The following is a 13428-nucleotide window of genomic DNA, read 5'->3' as shown; positions in this document are numbered from 1 at the left end:
TATTTACTGCTTTGTTGCTGACAATTACCTGAAAGAGAAGTCGGGGTGCTTCACTGGGCTGGAAAAAGTTTAGCTACATCAGAAAGCAGGTCTAATTAAGCAAGTTTATTCTATATATATAAAAGGCTAAGTTGACTCGAGCATGTGCGATACATATAAAGCTCTCGCTGGCGCCAATTGCATGTGTTTCGCTCTGGCATTGTTGGTTGTGAATTTAGTTGACACTTCTATTATAGAGAAAGGGTGAATAGTGATATTAAAATATTTCTTCTAATTAATTTCCCTTCAGTGTGCACGGATTTGTGCATTGGGCCACTAGTCTAAACATAAACAGACTGACAATTACAACTTCTGATAGTCTACCCTTCTAATTTTACTGATGAGGAAGCAAGACCAGAGAGAAGTGAGTAGGCAGGGGCAATCAGCCAGCGAGGGGCCCAGTCCTCCTGCCTCTGACGATTTCTTTTTCATCGTTCCACTGTGCTGGCAGATGTATTGCTGTCCTTAGCATTCTGATTATTCCACATCATCGCCTCTAAGCATTCCTGAAGTTAAGCATATTTCCCTATTCTCATTTCCAGCTTCACAACCATTTCTCATGGTAGAAATTAAACTACTGGGGAAGATCCTAATTACAGTTTTCAGGTCAGATCATACAGTCTGGGGACATGGGATACACTGGTCTCCTTCTCTAGGTAGGCAGAGCATGTAACAAGGTTTCTTGCCTTCCTTATTATCATGGTCATAAATATTAGCTCTGAACACACTTCTCCTCACCAGGTCTCTCTTCATGTTGTTTATTTTGTTTGTTTTTGTTTTTGTTTTGTCAGACATATCCAAACTTCATGGAGCTATGGGGCTCAGGTTTCAAAGACAACTTGAGTAGAACAAATAAAATCTACCAGAGGGAACATCAGAGTTATGTTGCATAAAGTGGAGGAAGCTTAGTTGTATTGGAAGCCATGTTTCATTAAGACAGTAACTTATTTCCTTAGTTGCCTTCCCGTCTGTCTGTCTGGCCTCAGATCCATCCCTGAGCACCCTTGTGCCTCAGCTTGCCTGGGATAGCCATGTTTCAATGGGCTCTCGACAAGAGGGGTGAGCATACTGAGCAGGGTGTTTGACACATGGTCAGCACGGGGTCATTGCTAGCTGACCCTGACGGTCAGACATTATGTTATGTCTTCAAACTCGTACAGAAAAATACCATAGGCTTGTGAGATGGCAATGCAGTTACCCAAGGTTTCTAAGGTTTTTTTAATCAATCTTTTTTAGACCCTTTCAAAAAAGGTCTAAAAAAAAAAAAAGCTCGTCTGAATATTGCTCACTGGAAAACACTGAACAGTTTAAAAGCATTTGTCCTATAACGATGGAGACCTGCTAGGCAGGGTTAGAAACTGCTCAAAAAATAGCTCCTAATGCTGTGATGTCTGCAATTTGCTTCTAAACAACATGGGGATGGAAAGGTGAAGTGAAGGTTGGCTATGAGTTGATAATTGTTGAAGCAAGGTGATAGGTACATAGGGGCTCATTATACCATCCTCTCTTCTGTATGTGTTTAAAATTTTCTTTAATAAAGTGTAAAAAAAGGCACTCGTATAATATTCAGCTCTTTAACCAGTGCAAAATCTTGTTCCCATGCCCTCTACTGCATCATGTTGCTCATACATGGATGGCCATGGCAGACATTAATAGTCAATTATGACAGTTCCTCCTCTCAGGGCTCCAGGCAGCTACTGTCAACTAATGAAGGCTGGTACACGAGAAGAAAACCCTTCACTATCAATGTCTTATAAACAGGGAAGGTCATTATGGTACTTAACTGTGTTATCTCTGAGGACCTTGTAGAGTCTTGGGACGATTAGTGTTAAAGATGGCAAATAGTGACATTTCCGAAAATTGGGCTGAATATGGGAGCTTTTTTTTACAGGGAAGATCTAATTGGATTTCTATATGGCAAAACACCTAGTTACCTAGTCATATCAAATCTACGCATCAAAATTTCCTTTTCATCATTATGTATTAACAGCTTCCCTTTTTACATTCTAAGACAGCTCATGTAATTTTGATGTGCATTTTTAACTGACTTACCTAGTTGAATGAGGAAGAGCAGGTGAAACTTAGAGCTGCTATATATTCATTTTATATTTTTTTCTTATTCAGCCAATGTAGCAGACATAGATTCTTAGGCCATGCTGCTCCTGTTTCTGAGGCCCAGTGTTCTAGTCTAGAGTTCAGTAAACTATAGCCCACTCATCAAGTCTGACCTGACACAAGCTAAGAATGAGTTTTACATTTTTAGATGATTAAAATGAAATCAAAAGGATAATATTCTGTGACAGGTAAGAATTACAGGACATTTAGATACCACTGTCAAAAAAATAAAGTTTTATTGGCACACAGCCACACCTATTTGTTCACATATTTTCTATGGCAGTTTTGAGGCCACAGTGGCAGAGTTGAATCATTGTGACAGAGACCATGTGGCCTAGAGTCTAAAATACTTACTACCTGACCCTTTACAGATAAAGTTTCCTGGACCTTATTTTAGTTCAGCTCTGTGCAGTAGAACTGTCTGCGATGATAGAAATGCTCTATACTTGTGTGGTCCAGTAGGATAGAAAGGCTCTCTACCTGTGTGGTCCAGTAGATGGCCAGCCACATGAAGCTACTGAGCACTTGAAATGTGCCTAGTGTGACTGAGGAACTGAATTATTAATTTTGTTTACTTTTAATTAATTTGAATTTAATTAGACACATGTGCCTAGGGGACAGTATAGTTTTTGTCTGTCTATATTGGCAATTTGGGTCCCATTTTGACCTTCAAAGACTACAGTAACCTCCCATCTCCTCCACCTTTTGATCTTATCATTCATCCTATTTCCCCCATATGACTGACCTTCAAGTTACCAAAAGCAGTGTACCATTCTAGATAGTCATTTTCCTTGGCATCTCCCACATTAAACCAATTATTCCTCCTTCCTATGCTTCTGAAATTTTTCCCATTTCTATTTACTACAAGTTCTTCTTTCTCTTAAATCTAGGCACTTAATAGCAATTGGCCATGTTTTCTATGTATAATTGTTTTCCTGACAGTAACTTTTACTCTTTTGCACCGCCTGTCCCAGCTAAGCAGATGGCTTTCTTATCTGAGCAGTGTTCCCAAGGTTTAACTGCTTGCTCTACATCTCTAAACAGCTTGCCAGCATATAAATTCAAGCTCATCTTTTGCCAACGCCTTTCTGTTTCCCGGAGCAATCTCTTTATTTTCTCTTAATTTTCTAGAAAAATGTCCAGTTGCAAGGCTCATGGGCTTGGAGTCGCCTTTTAGTTTTCCCTCCTTTATCTCTGGCTGTATTAATGGGGTTGCCATGTTCTATAGTCTTTGTACACAGTCTTTCATATTGATCCTCACCACCCCTTTATCCCATTGCTGTTTTAACATCATTGATTTGTTTTAATTGAAACTTGTAAATAATAAAACAGAACAGTATGCTGATCAAGCCAGGCTACCTGGGTTTGAACCTCAGCTCCCCCTTAGGTAAGTTACCTAACCTCCTTGTTTCTTGGTTCCCTCATCGAACACAGTCCTCATCTCAGAGGGCACAATATGAGGATTAAAGGAATGAATATTTGTAAAACCCCTCAGACAGTGCCTGGCAGACAGTATGTTTTTAATATGCATTTAAATAAAACTGTCTTTTTTTAAACACAAAAAATATGTTTTGAAAATAATAACATCTGTTTCATACAACAAAAAGGATGACAACCTTTTGCCAAGACATCACAGAGCTCTACAAACAAAGAGCCGAATTCCACATCCAGTCTGCTTCTCTAGGTTGCCATAAATAGCAAGTGTCCGGTGCCCCTATCAGATAGTTCTGAATATTTGGACAAAGATTTTCACTCATGACTACTGCCAATGCTTATGACGTAAAGTTGATTTGAATTAGCTCTTATCTTACATTTTGAATCATCTTCCCACCATATTCCCTGCCTCCTGCTTTTCTAGTCAGAATCTCTCCACACATCAAGCGGGAGTATCCTTTCTAAAAACAGCTCTGAGAACTTCGACCAACTGACCACAGAGAGGAGTAAATCCCAAATTTTCAGCCTGGATGGAGGGGTCTTCCATATGCCTACCTCATGCATCATTCCAATGCCATTCTTCTCTCCATGATTCAGGGATCATACTTCAGATTTCCCTCTCCTGGGAGACCCCAATATCACCATGGCTCATGACCAACTCAAATCCCACCTCTCCCACAACTGCTTGCAAATTTCCTTGCCTCTTCTGAGGTTTCTGAACATGTTGTTTGTCCTGCCTCTTTCTTTCTGGTAAGGTTACGGCACTTTCTAGAACATTTCTCCCTTTGGTATAGAGGCTGAAATTTCAACAGTTTTGGGAATTCCTTCCATCTAGAAGGCTATAAATAAATTTGAGTCACTCTGTCCCAAAGAAATTTAAGGAGAGCCATCCACCTGACATTTTAACATAATTTTATACTTGGAATAACTTCAGGTTTATAGAAAAGTTATAAATATAGCACAAATAGTTCCTGTATATCCTTCACCCAGCTTCCCCTAATATCAACATCTTACATGATTGTGATGCATTGGTCAAGACTAACAAATTAACATTGGTGCAGTACAATGAACTAACTGCAGATTCTATCTGGATTTCACCAAATTCTCCCTATATCCTTTTTCTGTTCAGGATCCAATGTACATTGCATTTAGTGACTTGTTTTGAGGTCTAAATGAATGTGTTATGTGAATGTGTTATAAAGAAAAGCATGTGGAATTTGGGAACAGAAAATCGAGGTTTGAGTCACTTTTTGAAGCACCATGTGTGTAATTTTGAGGGAAAAAAAAGCAAACTCTGAGGTTCAGTGTTTCTATCCATAAAAGGGATATGGTAGACCCTAATGTATTGCTTGGCTGCCCAGCATCCATTTCCCTTTCCTCACAAGCACCCTGATTTCCTTCTGGGATTTTCTTCTCATTAACTGCAGTCCAATGGAGCTGTAATCTGGGGCCCACACTCCCTGAGTCAAGGGGTGGGCCTGGAAGCCAGGCTAAGACAACCTGGTCCACCTGCCTAGAATAAGACTCCTGAGCAGAGGGACAGGAGGTAGAAACCAGGTATCCATCCTAGCAGTGGCTTCCTGACATACTCTTCTGGTTCCCAGCATTTCTATTTCCTGGATGTCTGAAGCCAATTAGTTCTTTCTTGTCTCCAGGCCTTATTCTCCAGCCTCTGGTTTCTTTGAAGCTTTGTGACATCCTTTCAAAGAAAATCCTCTTTTAGGTAATTAAGTCAGAATGTGTTTCTATTGTTCATTATCAAAGAACCCTAAGTAAGAGGACAGTTAGAGGAGCTGCTGCTCTTGATGTAAAGATCAAGTAGACGAATATCTGTGAAAATCCATTATAAACAGTAACCACCACAAATATCCTATTTGATAAATCCACTTAGATTAAACCCATTAGGGCACTCTTACATTCAACATTGACTTAAGTTCCAAATACTTATATGTGCCAGCCACTATGCTAAAAATAGCAAATATTTCAAAATCATTATCAAGACAATTCAAGGCTGAAATATTCTGCAATTCTTCCTGTTTTGCAGTGAGATGCTGGTGAGTGAGTGAGTGTGTGTGTGTGTGTGTTGGGGCACTGGGAAGGGCTGTGTGTATGTGTGTTTTAGGGAATTGGGAAGGGCTATGTGTGTGTATATGTGTGTTGGAGGCATTGGGAAGGTGTGTGTGTGTGTTGGGAGCACTGGGAAGGGCTGAGAGTAGATGCCAGCAGCATTTTTGTGCTCTCTGTAGTGGTTGAATCTCTCTCTGGTCACTGATGTGCTCAGGTGCATATGTGGGAATTAGTTCTGTAATGATGGTGGTTATCACCTTTCCTCTCTCCATGGTGATCAGCATGGAATGAGCAGGGCTGACAGTCATTGGCACTAAGTGGATGGCATATTTCTCCTGTGCTGTAACCAGCCTGGAGTTCCCATCAGCACAACTTGTCAACAAATAGCAATTGATGACACAAGTTGATGCTGAGGGAAAGGAGGGTCAGTGAATGGAATTGTTATGTATTTTCCTGGCTGAGCTGCCTATTTTACCAGGCGCATTATCTGCTGTCCTCTTCAATGTGCAGCTTTGATAACAGTGACATTTTGGGTTCGTTCAAAGCTGAGAAAAAAGAGTCCCCGATAGTTATTTAGTGTGGTGACATAATGCCAGCAGGAGCTGAATTTTCTACCTCCAATAAACAGCTCACCTCCTCCTTTCCCTTTGTCCTGTTTCATCATTCTTGCTAAATGATTTTTTAAAGAGGAAAAGAAAACATGGAAGGAAAAGATGGGAAGCAAGGGAAGTCTGTTCCACATGAAAGTGTGTCTTTTAAATTCTGATTTCCACATTACTTTAATCCAGTTCTGAGACCATTTCAGACCCCTCCATTTGCTCAAACACCAACTCCTGCTGGCTGGGAGGGGTGCATCAGGGGGCTATAATCATGTAAATGCTGTTACTGACAGGCTTAATTTCCAGGAGTTTAGTCTCCCTGTTCCTCAGCATCTGCCTGCCCTGCCTTTTCTGTAAATCACTCTTCCTTTGTCACAGTGGTGTTTCCTCTAAACCCATTACTCCCCTGTGTGCCAGGTTCTAGGAGACTCTTGCATTGTCTGGTGAGGCCTCAGCACATCTGGAGCTGCTGATTGAGAACCGGTGCCTCTAACGGACAGTCACTGGGTAAAGAGCTATTTGGAGAATGGGATATCTTTGAAACATGGACTGCCCCAGAAGGGATCAGACACATTAATAAATCACAGCCACGACTGTTAAATCCCAACAGAAACTTACAATGAGAAGAAGACATAATCAGTTTTAAAGATTGGCCCTAGGAAGTCCTCAAGATCAAATTCCCTCGTGGCTTTGGCATTGCCCATAGAATTCCCTAAAGCAACACTGATCAGAGATTCAAGCAAAACCATCCCCAACTACTCAAAGGAGCTACTTAAACTAGTTACCTCGAAGCACCGAGATCAAATCACTTGATGAATCTAAAGCAAATTTAATAATCAGCCACAGTTTTGTCCCTTGGACACTCAGAAACCTGTTAGCTGCTAGGTAAGATTGAACCAAGTATTGGGGCTGTTTTGTGCTCAGCAGAGATCCTGCTCTAGATGGAGACAGATGGGGGTCCATCCTATATAATAAAAGGCTAATATGCAAATTGTCCCCTTGACTGGGAGTTTGACCAGGAGTTCAAGCAGGGGGCGGGGCCAGCCGGACAACTGCCTGCGGCCCCTCCCCCTGGCCGGCCCTGCCCTCAATAGTCTCTCCCCCCCATGCATGAATTTGTGCACCAGGCCTCTAGTGATGTATAAGATACTAACCTGCCTAGAGAGACTCTGCTGCTAAATGAGGCAGTGTCTGTGCTAATTATACCAGCAACCTTAGGGCTGGAGTGCAAATGGAGGAAAAGGTAGAACAGTGCCTTATAGATTACCAAAGCCCTGACATTCTCTAGGCACATATCTTATGGAGATTCTGCAAGAAGAGCTGACTCCATGAAGGACAGTCTAGCTGAGAGGTCTTTGGATTTAGACAAATTTTAGTTCAAACAGCAGCTGAGTCATTTACTTATAGCATCTCCAGGCCCCCGTTTCCTTATCAATGAATGGGGATAAAAATAGTACCTACCTCATAGAATTGTTTTGCAGATGAAATGTACATAAAGCATTCTACACAGTGCTCAGTATACAGGAGCCACTGTTCTTAGTAATTCACGGAAGAGAAATCTTCTTCCTAAAGTGTTTTCACCCACTCAGAAGACAGAGTGCGAAAGACAAGCCTCATGGCGTAAAAGAACATCAGCCCAGCTTGCCTTCACTTCAATAAATGCTTGTTAAGCAGCTTCTGTGGATACTGGTTACTGCCAAGACACTGCAGTAAATGACAACATCCCTGTTGTCTTCCCAACTGTACTATAAACTCCTTGACAAGGCAGGCAGGCATGAAGAAAAGTTTGAAGGGCTCCATGGTAGCACATAAGCAAGCTGGAAGCTCTGTGGATATTGAAATATTTAAATTCCTAGGAGCTATCAAGCAAAGCAAAAAGCTATTCATAAGAAGTACGAATGGCCCTTTCCACTCCTCTCCAACTATCCAGCATGCTTCACCAAACCTTTGGGAAGCGGCTAAGGCATTCTATATGACAACATGCCAACTCCATTCCCCTACATAAAAGTGCTATCAGGAAAGTAAAAAGAGGGTTCTGGGACAAAATAGAATAACATCAATCACTTTCTAGCTTATAACCATATGTCTCATTTTTTCCTCTAATATCTCCCATCTCTCCATTTTCATTGCCTTTCACAGGTGTGAGTCTAACTTGTTCTGATAACTTTTTCTCTAGCAACATTCCTATAATTCTTTACAACTTAGAGTGGCTTATAAATTCAATATGGACAGATGTGCTAGAGGCTGGTAAGTGTGAATGAGGCATGGACTATCCCGGTCTTCCCCCAACTTGCTAGGGGGAAAGGAACATCTAAGCATATAAACCAGTGGTTCTCAACCTTGGCTGCACATTAGAATCACCTGGGAATCTTTTTAAAATCCTGATTTCTGGGCCTCATCCTCCGGAAATTCTGTTTCTTTGTTACTAATGTTGAGGCCCCACCCCATAACAAAGAAACAGAATTTCAGGAGATGCAGGGGAGCAAGCCAGGGGTCAGGGCATAAAAGACTAGTTAGTCCCCATCAAAAGTTTGTATGCTATGACCACATGGAGGTCCACAGTGCTATGCTTTCTTTCTTATCACTGTATTCTTACTTCATCATCCTTACCCACCCTTTCCCCCTAGAATGCCGTCACCCTTTCACTAGTAGTCTATAAAGTATTCTAGCTAGTACAATAGTTTGGAAATTCATAATGTTTTACCTGGGAGTTTATTCATCATCCATCCATCCATCCATCTGCCCAATATGTATTAATGACCTACTGTATGCTGTCATTCATATATCCCCTGCTGTCAGAGAAATAACTTTTCCTCCCAAATTTTAACACAGACTTTGGCACATACCTCCTGCACTGAAGTGTGTTAACTGTTTTAACGTCTTTCGCATTTTTTGGAATTCTACTGAGAAGGCTAAAAGGCTAATTCCAATGTAACCCTGATGTTTGGGGGGCTAGCAATCTGAATCTGTGCCCAAAACCTAATGCACATTCTTGATAACCTATAATTAAGTCACTGCCCCTTTCCCACAATCTGGTCTTGCGAGACCTGTTACCTAAATGCTCACATTTTACAGAGGCCATAAACCATGAACCCGCAGAGGGGGTTATCAGCGCTGGTGCCAGGCCCTCAGATATGATCTCAATATCCCCATCCCAACCCACGGGGATTTTTACAAAGCCCATGAAAGGTCTGGAGTATGATCCATATTCAGGGAACAAAGAAACCAAAGGGGTATAAAGAAGGGCTTCCACCATATTGGTTTGCTCAGACTTTGGAGGTGACTCCTCTGAGACTGCTTGCATAATAAAGCTGTGTACTCCATTTCTCTGAGCGTCGCTTGGGTTTCTTCAGTCTTCTACAACACTACGTTAAATTTCCCATATAAATGTGTGCTTGGAGGAGGACCTATTGGAAAGGGAAGGCTGGTACTGGCTTTGCTAAACACCCATTCACCTGCTGTGTGCCTGTGGACGCTGTGTTGAAGCTCAGTGCTGATACAGCACCCAATGTCCTTCCTAAGGGCTCTCAGTGTAAAACTAAGCTTCCCCCAGCCCCTGACCCCTCATACCTGGGAGCCACAGAGAACCCAGTCCCTGCTGATCAAATGATGTCCTCTGTCTCTCTTCACAGTTGGACATGATGGTTTCTCCCTACGTTTCCAATTAGTTTTCTGCCCAGTACTTTCATATTTGTCCATACTGCATCTTTTTCTTTATTTTGGTCACTGTATTAAACTCTAATTGGCTACTGGATAGCCTGAAGATACTGCCTTTTTGGCAGAAGCTGAAAATATTTTTGCATTTATGCAGTTTGATTTGGGAGAAGAGCAGTAATGTGCAAGTCATCGATTTTGTTTGTTTGTTTTTTACTATTTCAGCATGAATGTTTTCTAAAGACTGCCTTTCTTGCTACTTGCCCACTTTAGAAGCTATTTGACATACACACTTCTGATGCCTTCTGAAATTTTATTTTTAGAAATTCTCAGGTGCCTGTCACACCCCATGAGAAGGAATCTACAAACCCACCGATGACTTCTGTTTTTCTGCCAATATGACCATGGCACCTCATCAATTTTTTTTAACTTAAACTGATATTCTATACCTTTTCTCTTTTTAAAAGCATATGTCCTTGAATAAGTCAGAAACATGTGTCATATTTAATCCCCAGTAACTACAGTCCTGGGAAATGTACCAGATAGAAGAGGCACCTTGCCTTTTACTCCTTTTATATACATCAAAGCAGGTGTTCATTCAATTCAGCTACTGTGAGCTCCTTCATTACGCAGCCCTCAATTAAAGGAAAGCCTGCTGAGATGATATTTTCACCTTCAGGACAGCATTTGGTCTGGCTACTTAACTTGAGGTAATCCATTTGCACTAGAATATTTTTCATCAGTAATGCCAAACTGAGGGTAAATCAAGAACATGCGGAACAGTAAAACCTTTTAAAAAACCACTGTTATGATGAATGTGATAGCGCTTCTTTTATTTTGAGGCTGTTTGCTCTCCCATCATCTATAGATTAAAATCTATATTGGTGTGCCATGAAAGTGCTTTGGTTCTCAATGCTTGGCCTAGAATTGGTCTTAGAAAAGGAGTTCCCTTTGTTTAGGAAAAATACTTTGTTATGTAGCTAGAGGGAAAAAGAAAACCCTAAAGGCATGGGTCTGCAGGAACCTAAGTTACTAAGAAGGTAACTAAGCTGATGTGCCATAGAAAGAATCCAGGTATCTGGGGTCAGGAGTAGAAAGTGAAGAGAGAAGAAAGGATGGAAAGACTGTGAGAGGAAATGGAAGGACTGGGCAACATGGCCTGGAGACTTATTGGAACAAGAATGTTTGCTACTGAATTTCAGCCTGTTTTTCTTTCTCACAACTTCAGTAAAATCTTTTGTACACACCAGAGCTTTGTCTGAGTCGTCTTTTTGGTGGTAAAATGAAAAATGCTGAGATCCAAATTGTAATCAATGTAATTATATGGGAGGAGGGCGAGATGCTTGTTCAGGAGAGAGCATGACTTGTATGGTCGTGCAGGCCACACACTGCCAAGAGTAACACGTGTGTGTGTGTGTGTGTGTGTGTGTGTGTGTATGTATGTGTGATGAAGGGGCAATTCAGATCCTAGGCATCATAGATTTGTGCATTTGTCATTCTCCAGCACACAGCAATAAGCATCGTGTTCTAAAAAATCACCACGTTATGACAATTTCCTGATAAATGGAAGTTAAGTGTCCTGAGGAAGGGAAAAGTCTTTTTGTAATTTGCACAAAAGTGATATACAGGCTGATGGTGGTGCATGGCCTTAAACTGAATATGTTCACAGAATAGATGCCCCAAAATAGAGGTGACCAAACTAGAAGGAGGAACTCAGGATATTACATGTTGCTCAATCTGTCAGAGTTTTGCAGCAATCACGCTTAGGAAGATATTATGGGACAATATAATCTCAGTTTTGTTACATTTGAGTAACAAAACCGGACTAGGTATGTCAATAGAAATCCAAGGGGGCAGGGAATAATTAACCAGGGAACTTAGGTGCGCACACGGGAACAGACAATAGAGTGTGAAGGACTGGGAGGGGCGGGTGCGGGTGGAGAGGGTCAATGGGAAAAAACAACAACAACCAACCAACCAACACACTGTAATACATCCAACAATAAAGAAAAAAACAAAAAAGAAATCCATACAATGCTACTTTCTCTACTGGTCTTTCCACTGCTCCCTAATATATGCACAGACCTACTTGAACTTGTACATGAGTAAGAGCTAGAATAAAAATTACACTCCACAGAATTATCCAGGGGGCTCATCAATGCTGTAACAAGGAAATAGTGGGCCGCCCAGGTGTGGAAGATACTGCAGTGTCTTTCTCCCACCCCCAAGTATAATGTGAACAGGGCATACACTTCTCGTTCTGTGCCTTTTCTGCATTTGGAATTCTGAATCACTTGCTTACACTTGCCTTTTATTGCTCGGTTTACAAGCAATCATATTATTCCACACAAACCATAATTTCCTCTTTGTTATCTCTGCTTCCTTCAGACAAACATGACTCACGGAAGAAATAATAATGAACCATTACCTTCTGCTGCCTGAACTGTTGGGATGGGAGTGTGCCAAGAGTGGAGATTTAACGTGGTATTAAGGAAGGCAAAGTAAATTGCACTTCCAGATGACGTGAGCACCCTGCAGTGTGCTGTTTACTTTTCCATATACTATCTGAAACCTCTGATGATTCTTTTTTGGGGGGTGGGGCACAGTAGTTTACAGAATCTTATCTATTATAAGGTCAACTGTAAACTATTATCTAGTAACAGTTATTCTAATAAGAACTTACTCAACTCCAGCAAATGGTCATCATCATTGGCTTCTTTATTCATTCACTCACCCACGGACTCACTCGCCTATCCTTCATCTCTCCACCCACCCACTTATTCTACAAGCCTTCTCTGAGTGTCCACAACTATGCCAGACACTGTTTCAGAGATGGCGATACTTGGGGGTGTGTTGTGATGAGGGCATGGGACAGAGGACCTGTCTCCTTAGAGCCAAGTTTTCAGTGCTCTGAAACACCACCAGGCATGCTCTAAACAACACCAACGTCTAGTTGCCCCTCCAGAGATTCTGATTTCATTGTTCTGGGTTGAAGACTGGGAGTTGGATTCTTTATAAACTCCTCAGGTGGTTCTAATCTGAAGCAAATGTTGAGAATCACTGGCTCAGAGTTTACAACCCAGCAAGGGACACAAACAATAAGCAAGTGAACGAATGAATAGCAATTACATGACACAAAAGGCCGTGAAGACTGGTGCTGCACGCTCTTTGGGTAGCTCTACAAATCCCTGTTCTGAGATACGGGTTAGTAAGCTGTGGCTGAAAAGTAAATTTTGTTGATCTGTGTTTTCCTGCATTTTCCCCAAGGTGGGCCTGTGTTTGTAGTAACACATTTCCCTTGTGGCAGATTTTCCGTGAGGTGATGGCCAGAAATCTGAACTTTGGCCTCTTCTTACTATGTCCTGGAGTTCCTTTTCCAAAGCAGAAACTCTGAAATGCAATAGAAGCGTACGAAATGCAGTGCGAACACCGAAATGCCTTTCCTCTCCTAGCTGAGAGCAGACTCCTTTTGCGTGGCGGGATGGTTTGGCAGGAAGAGTATAAACTAAAGTCAGGGAGA

At 41.5% G+C, this 13428-nt stretch overlaps 1 protein-coding gene across 1 annotated transcript in view; it reads right to left on the bottom strand.

Annotated features, from left to right (window-relative positions):
* Nucleotides 1–13428, bottom strand: part of SGCD (sarcoglycan, delta (35kDa dystrophin-associated glycoprotein)) — a 298931-nt gene that overhangs the window by 43723 nt on the left and 241780 nt on the right. The gene's annotated exons all lie outside the window — the stretch shown is intronic.

Source organism: Myotis brandtii, unplaced genomic scaffold, assembly GCF_000412655.1.
Source record: "Myotis brandtii unplaced genomic scaffold, ASM41265v1 scaffold32, whole genome shotgun sequence".
NCBI lineage: Eukaryota > Metazoa > Chordata > Mammalia > Chiroptera > Vespertilionidae > Myotis > Myotis brandtii.
Note: the sequence above shows the minus strand (reverse complement) of the source record. Positions and strands in the feature narration are given on the sequence as shown.